Here is a 7,751-nt window from a genome sequence, read left to right on the forward strand (position 1 = left end):
ACCACTCTGAACATATTCCTTCCATCAAAGCCTCATTAAGAAACAAGAACAATCATCAATGACAAAGAACACATGACAGAATCATTATTCTGTTAGCTTCATGTTCAGAAAGAAATATTTCATCTCATCATCACGGTTAGCAAGACCTTATACTTTACAAACACATTTCTCAAAGTAATAACTTTAGAAATGATCCCTGATAGTACAGTCTTAAATTTCAAACAATTTCTAACAGGAAGTCATCTACAAGACTACTATTTTCACTCAGAGGATGTACTCATGTTGGCAGATATGTCCAGCCATCAATCCATCTTCTTCTGCTTATCTAAAGTTGGGTCAGGGTGGCAGCGGCCTAAGCAGAGAAGCACAGACTTCTCTCTACCCAAAAATCGCATTTGGTGCAGCTCTAGTTGAAAATGTGTTCATTCGAAAGCACATCTACTCATTTTAATCTGAGGATGCTGAGGAGTAACACCTTATCAACCAACAGTCAAGAAAGTAGATACAACTACCGTATTTTTCGGACTATAAGTTGCAATTTTTTTCTTATACTCAGGAGCGACTTATGTGTGAAATTATTAACACATTACCATAAAATACCAAATAATATTATTTAGCTCATTCACGTAAAAGACTAGACCAGTGGTTCTTAACCTGGGTTCGGTCGAACCCTCGGGGTTCGGCGGAGGTCAAAACACACCCGACTCATCGTGTAAATAAAAACTTCTCCCTATCGGCGTATTACGGATACAGCAACAGCAGAAGTCAGACTGATTTGCAGGTGTGTAATTTGTTGTGAGTTTATGCACTGTGTTGGTTTTGTTCTTTAAAAAAGGTGATGTTCATGCACGGTTCATTTTGTGCACCAGTAATAAAACATGGTAACACTTTAGTATGGGGAACATATTCACCATTAATTAGTTGCTTATTAACATGCAAATTAGTAACATATTGGCTCTTAATTAGTCATTATTAAGTACTTATTAATGCCTTATTCGGCATGGACTTATTATAACCCTAACCCTCTAACCCTGGCCCTAACCCTCTAACCCTAACCCTAACCAAATAACTCTAAATTAAGTCTTTGTTACTTAGAATATGTTCCCCATACTAAAGTGTTACCAAAAACATATAACTTTGTCTTGAATTTGAAAAAAAACAACATTTTATTTTTCAGTAAAGAAGGGTTCGGTGAATGCGCATATGAAACTGGTGGGGTTTGGTACCTCCAACACGGTTAAGAACCACTGGACTAGACGTATAAGATTTAATGGGATTTAGCGATTAGGAGTGACAGATTGTTTGGTAAACCTATAGCATGTTCCATATGTTAATAACTCTTACCATAATATGTTACGTTAACATACCAGGCACGTTCTCAGTTGGTTATTTATGCCTCATATAACGTACACTTATTCAGCGTGTTGTTCACTATTCTTTATTCATTTTAAATTGCCTTTCTGAGGATGCTGAGGAGTAACACCTATTCTTGGTGTTGGGTTTTATCAAATAAATTTACCCCAAAAATGCGACTTATACTCCAGTGCGACTTATATATGTTTTTTTCCTTCTTTATTATGCATTTTCGGCCGGTGCGACTTATACTCCGGAGCGACTTATACGCCGAAAAATACGGTAATAGCCATAGATATTTGATGTTTTTCTTATTAAACTTGTGTATGCTGGCAAGTCAGTCAACCACTCTGGACAAATTCTTTCCAGCAAAGCTTTGTTAAGACGCAAAGAACGATCCTCAATGAGTCTGAGAGAGAACATATGACATAATCATTATTCTCTGTCAGTTTCACATTCAGTAAAAAAAAAATAATCGAATCTCATTATCTTAGTTAGCAAAGCCGTAAACTTTAGAAGCACATTTCTAAAGTTGTACTGTTTTGAATTTGGAAACTAAAACAGTTCAAATAAATGTACTTCCACCCAATGACGACAAATCAAGTGGAACGTAACAAGTTTAAAAAGGAGTAACAAACAGAACTTGTCAATCAACCAATAACCTGAAGCACACAAACACTGATGATTCTAATCACTCTCACTAATTTATATAACATGTGAGTCTAATTGTTTAAAATATACATTTATATATTAGAACTATACAAGAATGCTAATACAGAAGGATACATGCCGGGTGAATTAGCATCAGAAAAATGATCAATTCTAGCTTTTTAAAACATAATGTTACCGTCACAGCTAATTTAACCACTCTGAACATATTTCTTCCCCCAACATTTCCTGAAGAAGTAAAGAAAAATCATTAATGACAGAGAACATATGACAAAATCTTTATTTTGGTGCATTTGATATATATATATTTAAAATAAAAAAAAAATACATATTCAAAGACAAACTGTTGTGTTATAGATGAGTATGTTCAGCTTTTTCTTATTACATCTTGATTTTTTGGTCAGTTTTCTTAGATTGTTACTATTTTTTTTTTTAGATAGGTATAGCATTATTAGATAATACACAATGTACTAATTTTTAGCAGACACGTTTGCACAAAGTATCAGTATCAGATTATTATGCCCGACAACAGCCTGAATCTTACTTGGTATTGGCTCTGAAAAAAAATCTGTGGTATCGCACTTCACTAATGTGAATGCTGAACAAAATGTTATTTAAGGATGTAAACATGTATTTAATTGAGTGACACTTGCAGCCTTTGTGTTTCCACATATTTTCATCCTATTTATTGTTTTGTTTTTTGGATAGTTCACATTTTTGATTTGGTTTTACAAACAAATGAGCTTTAAAGATTAATTATCCACAATGTTTTTTTTGTATCATTATTGTTTGTTTCAATGCTGCAGAACGCACTTTAAATGATAAACATCTACAATGTGTGTCTAACGTAAGAACTGCAAGTTGGAATTTCACACCGAACATGACATTAGATCCACTTTCTAATGTGGTCTAGTAGAAAAACGCCTTTGCAAACATAATAACATTGCATTTTGAGTGACATTATTAGAGAGCCACTGCATTTTTAATGCTTTATTTTATCCTTATAGTTTTATGTTTCGCAATTGTTTTCACATTCACGCCAACATTCTAACAAATAGTTTGCATTTCATATTTATAAATGATAGATAGATAGATAGATAGATAGATAGATAGATAGATAGATAGATAGATAGATAGATAGATAGATAGATAGATAGATAGATAGATAGATAGATAGATAGATAGATAGATAGATAGATAGATAGATAGATAGATAGATAGATAGATAGATAGATAGATAGATAGATAGATAGATAGATAGATAGATAGATAGATAGATAGTACTTTATTGATTCCTTCAGGAGAGTTCCATCAGGAAAATTTAAATGACATAAGCCACTAAAGTTATGCTTGAAACTTTTATTAGTAGATTGCACAGTACAGTACATATGCCGTACAATTGACCACTAAATGGTAACACCCGAATAAGTTTTTCAACTTGTTTAAGTCGGGGTCCACGTAAATCAATTCATGGTTAATCAACTTTACCTCAATAACTTGAATCTTCCTGATCAGAATTCCATGTCTGTGTGGAGATCATCTGCCGGCCATCACATTTTAAAGATCATGTTTGTAAGATCAAGTATATTAAAAAAAATACCTGCATTCAAGTGTAGAGGAACTCTGTTCTGCATAAATGATCAACACTATTTAAAAAAAATCTCAGGCAGGGGCTCGACTTAAAAGTAAATCTGGAACAATGTCAGCTGATTAAAGAAATACTATTTACTTGTAATATTTGTTTTGATTATAAAATACTTAAAAAAGTTGAAAGTGTTAAAAAAACAAACATCAGCATTTAGGAACTAAAATGAGGTGAAAGAAGAAAAGGAAATACATATTGGAGCTTCAGAGAACGTTATAAATAATTTAACATTTCAGCTATCTCAGCACGTGCATTGAAAAATATATGTTGATGGTATGTGGGCTTGTATTAAGCCTCAGGGAGTTGAACGCCCCTGCCTTACATAGTTCCGGGTCACCCTTGGGCAAGGTGTAGTACCCGAATGCCCCCCCCATCAGGGTTACGATACCCCCCATGAACTATACTATAAGAGGATGCGTTACCCGGCCCGGAGGAAGCCCGGGGCCCTCCTCCGGAGCTAGGCCCGGAGGTAGGGCTCGTCAGCGAGCGCCTGGTGGCCGGGCTTGCCACGGAGCCCGGCCGGGCACAGCCCGAAGAAGCTACGTGGACACACCATCTTCTCTGCCACGTGGGCCCACCACCCGCGGTCGGAACCAGTGGGGTCGGGTGCGCTGCCAAGTGGATGGCAGTGAAAGTGGAGGCTCCAGACGGACCAATTCGGGGCAGCAGAGGCTGACTTTCGGGACGTGGAACGTCTCTACGCTGGTGGGGAAGGAGCCTGAGCTGGTGCGAGAGGTGGAGCGCTACCGGTTGGATCTGGTGGGGCTTACCTCTACGCATAGCAAGGGCTCTGAAACCACACTCCTGGACAAGGGATGGACCTTGTTCACTTCTGGAGTTGCTCAGGGCGTGAGGGCACAGGCGGGTGTGGGGATACTCACGAGTCCCCGGCTGAGTGCCTGTACGTTGGAGTTCACCCCAGTGGACAAGAGGGTCGCCTCCCTTCGCCTTAGGGTTGGAGGGGGGAAAACTCTGACTGTTGTTTGTGCATACGCACCAAACAGGAGTTCAGAGTATTCAGCCTTCTTGGATACCTTGCATGGGGTCCTGTATGGGGCACCGGCAGGGGATTCCATAGTCTTGCTGGGGGACTTCAACGCGCACGTGGGCAATGACAGTGATACTTGGACTGGCGTGATTGGGAGGAACGGTCTCCCTGATCTGAACCTGAGTGGTGGATTGTTATTGGACTTCTGTGCTAGTCACGGACTTGCGATAACAAACACCATGTTCAAGCATAAGGATGCTCATAGGTGTACCTGGTACCAGAGCACCCTAGGCCAAAGATCAATGATCGATTTTGTAATCGTATCAGCTGATCTGAGGCCGTATGTTTTGGACACTCGGGTGAAGAGAGGGGCTGAACTGTCAACTGATCACCATCTGGTGGTGAGTTGGGTTAGATGGCGGGGGAAACCTCTGGACAGACCTGGCAAACCCAAGCGTGTAGTGCGGGTGAACTGGGAACGTTTGGAGGAGTCCTCTGTCGGAAGGACTTCAACTCCCACCTCCGGCGGGACTTCTCTGCCATCCCTGTGGAGGTTGGGGACATTGAACAGGAATGGGCAGTGTTCAAAGCCTCTATTGCTAAAGCTGCAGCTGCGAGCTGTGGCCAGAAGGTCTTAGGTGCCTCAAGGGGCGGTAACCCTCGAACACCCTGGTGGACAGTGGTGGTCAGGGAAGCCGTCCGACTGAAGAAGGAGTCCTACCGGGGTATGTTATCCCAGGGGACTCCGGAGGCAGTTGCAAGGTACCGACGGGCCCGAAGGGCAGCGGCCGTGGCTGTGGACGAGGCTAAGCAGAGGGTGTGGGAGCAGTTCGGGGAATCCATGGAGAAGGACTATCGGGCGGCACCAAAGCTGTTCTGGAAGACCATACGGCACCTCAGGAGGGGGAAGCAGGGAACCATCCAAGCTGTGTACGGCAAGGATGGGACTTTGCTGACTTCAAGTGAGGAAGTCGTAGGGCGTTGGAAAGAGCACTTTGAGGAACTCCTGAACCCAAATACATCAGACACACCCTCCCTGATAGGAGCAGGGCCTGAGGATGATGGGGGATCGACGTCGATCTCTCGGGGTGAAGTCACTGAGGTAGTTAGACAACTCCACGGTGGCAAAGCTCCGGGGTTGACGAGATCCGTCCAGAAATGCTGAAGGCTCTGGGTGTTGATGGGCTGTCTTGGTTGATACGCCTTTTCAACATTGCGTGGAAGTCTGGGACAGTGCCGAGGGAGTGGCAGACTGGGGTGGTGGTTCCCCTTTTCAAAAAGGGGGACCAGAGGGTGTGTGCTAATTACAGGGGTATCACACTACTCAGCCTCCCTGGGAAAGTTTACGCCAAGGTACTGGAAAGGAGGGTCCGGCCGATAGTCGAACCTCAGATTCAAGAGGAGCAATGTGGATTCCGTCCTGGTCGTGGAACAACTGACCAACTCTTTACGCTTGCGGGAATCCTGGAGAGGGCCTGGGAGTATGCCTATCCAGTCTACATGTGTTTTGTGGATTTGGAGAAGGCGTATGACCGCGTCCCTCGGGAGATCTTGTGGGAGGTGCTGAGGGAGTACGGAGTGAGGGGAACCCTGCTGAGGGCCATCCAATCTCTGTACAACCAAAGCGAGAGTTGTGTCCGGGTGCTTGGATGTAAGTCGGATCCGTTTCCAGTGGGGGTTGGTCTCCGCCAGGGCTGCGCTCTGTCACCTATCCTGTTTGTGATTTTCATGGACAGGATTTCTAGGCGGAGTCGTGGCCATGGCGGAGAGGGTATACGTCTCGGGGGGCTAAAGGTTGCGTCACTGCTGTTTGCAGATGATGTGGTCCTGATGGCACCTTCGGTTCGTGACCTTCAGCTCTCACTGGATCGGTTCGCAGCCGAGTGTTCAGCGGCTGGAATGAGGATCAGCATCTCCAAATCTGAGGCCATGGTTCTCAGCAGGAAACCGATGGTTTGTACAGTCCGGGTAGGGGACAGGACTCTGTCCCAGGTGGAGGAGTTTAAGTATCTCGGGGTCTTGTTCACGAGTGAGGGAAAGATGGAGAAGGAAATCAGCCGGAGAATCGGAGCAGCTGGGGCAGTATTGCAGTCTCTCTGCCGCACTGTTGTGACGAAACGGGAGCTGAGTCAGAAGGCAAAGCTCTCGGTCTACCGAGCTATCTACATTCCTACTCTCACCTATGGTCATGAAGTGTGGGTAATGACCGAAAGAATAAGATCGCGGATACAAGCGGCCGAAATGAGTTTCCTCAGAAGGGTGGCTGGCATCTCCCTTAGAGATAGGGTGAGAAGTGCAGTCACCCGAGAGAGACTCGGAGTAGAGCCGCTGCTCCTTCGCTTGGAAAGGAGCCAGCTTAGGTGGTTCGGGCATCTCGTGCGGATGCCTCACGAGCGTCTCCCTAGGGAGGTCCTTGTTGCACGTCCCACTGGGAGGAGGCCCCCCGGCAGGCCAAGGACCAGATGGGGGGATTACATCTCCTCTCTGGCCTGGGAACGCTTCGGGATTCCCCAGGAGGAAGTCGCAAATGTTGCTCTGGAGAGGGAAGTCTGGGGGTCTTTGCTGGAGCTGCTGTCCCCGCGACCCGATTCCGGATAAGCGGTTGAAGATGGATGGATGTTGATTTATGTGGGGATTTAGCGCCCCCCTGTGTTGTGTGGACACTCCTACAGCAGTCCATGTTGAGTTCAGAAAATAAGTGTTTTAGTAAATAGAGTGTTTGTTTTTGTGTTTTAAAATTATTAGTTTTTGTTGCTGTCTATTCCATGTTGAGCATATAAGTAAAGCCATTTTAACACATTCATTTGATACAGTAAAAACTCATTTTAAAACGTAATGTGGTAAGAAATCATTTTAAACAAACATTTGAGGAGTCGATTGAGAGCTGTAAGAGCAGACTCTTTTCGGATGGCGAACCTACAACATCTTGTTGTTCCTGTCATGACTGATGATGGACGCGAGGCAACACAACTATCAGATGATTATTATGTCTGCTTATTAAACGCTAACAACGAAACTACGACCATTAACACATGCAAATGATTATAAGTGACACTAAAACATCCATACATGCTGCAATACGTCTATTTTGAAATA

General features: G+C 43.5%; 1 non-coding gene across 1 annotated transcript; it reads right to left on the minus strand.

The window, feature by feature from the left end:
* On the minus strand, nt 1-212 carry LOC133640022 (small nucleolar RNA U3). Its single transcript, XR_009823939.1, has one exon. It is a non-coding gene; the product is annotated as a small nucleolar RNA U3 (small nucleolar RNA).
* Between the last annotated feature and the right edge of the window lie 7,539 nt (nt 213-7,751).

The sequence above is a fragment of the Entelurus aequoreus genome, linkage group LG22 (genome assembly GCF_033978785.1).
Source record: "Entelurus aequoreus isolate RoL-2023_Sb linkage group LG22, RoL_Eaeq_v1.1, whole genome shotgun sequence".
NCBI lineage: Eukaryota > Metazoa > Chordata > Actinopteri > Syngnathiformes > Syngnathidae > Entelurus > Entelurus aequoreus.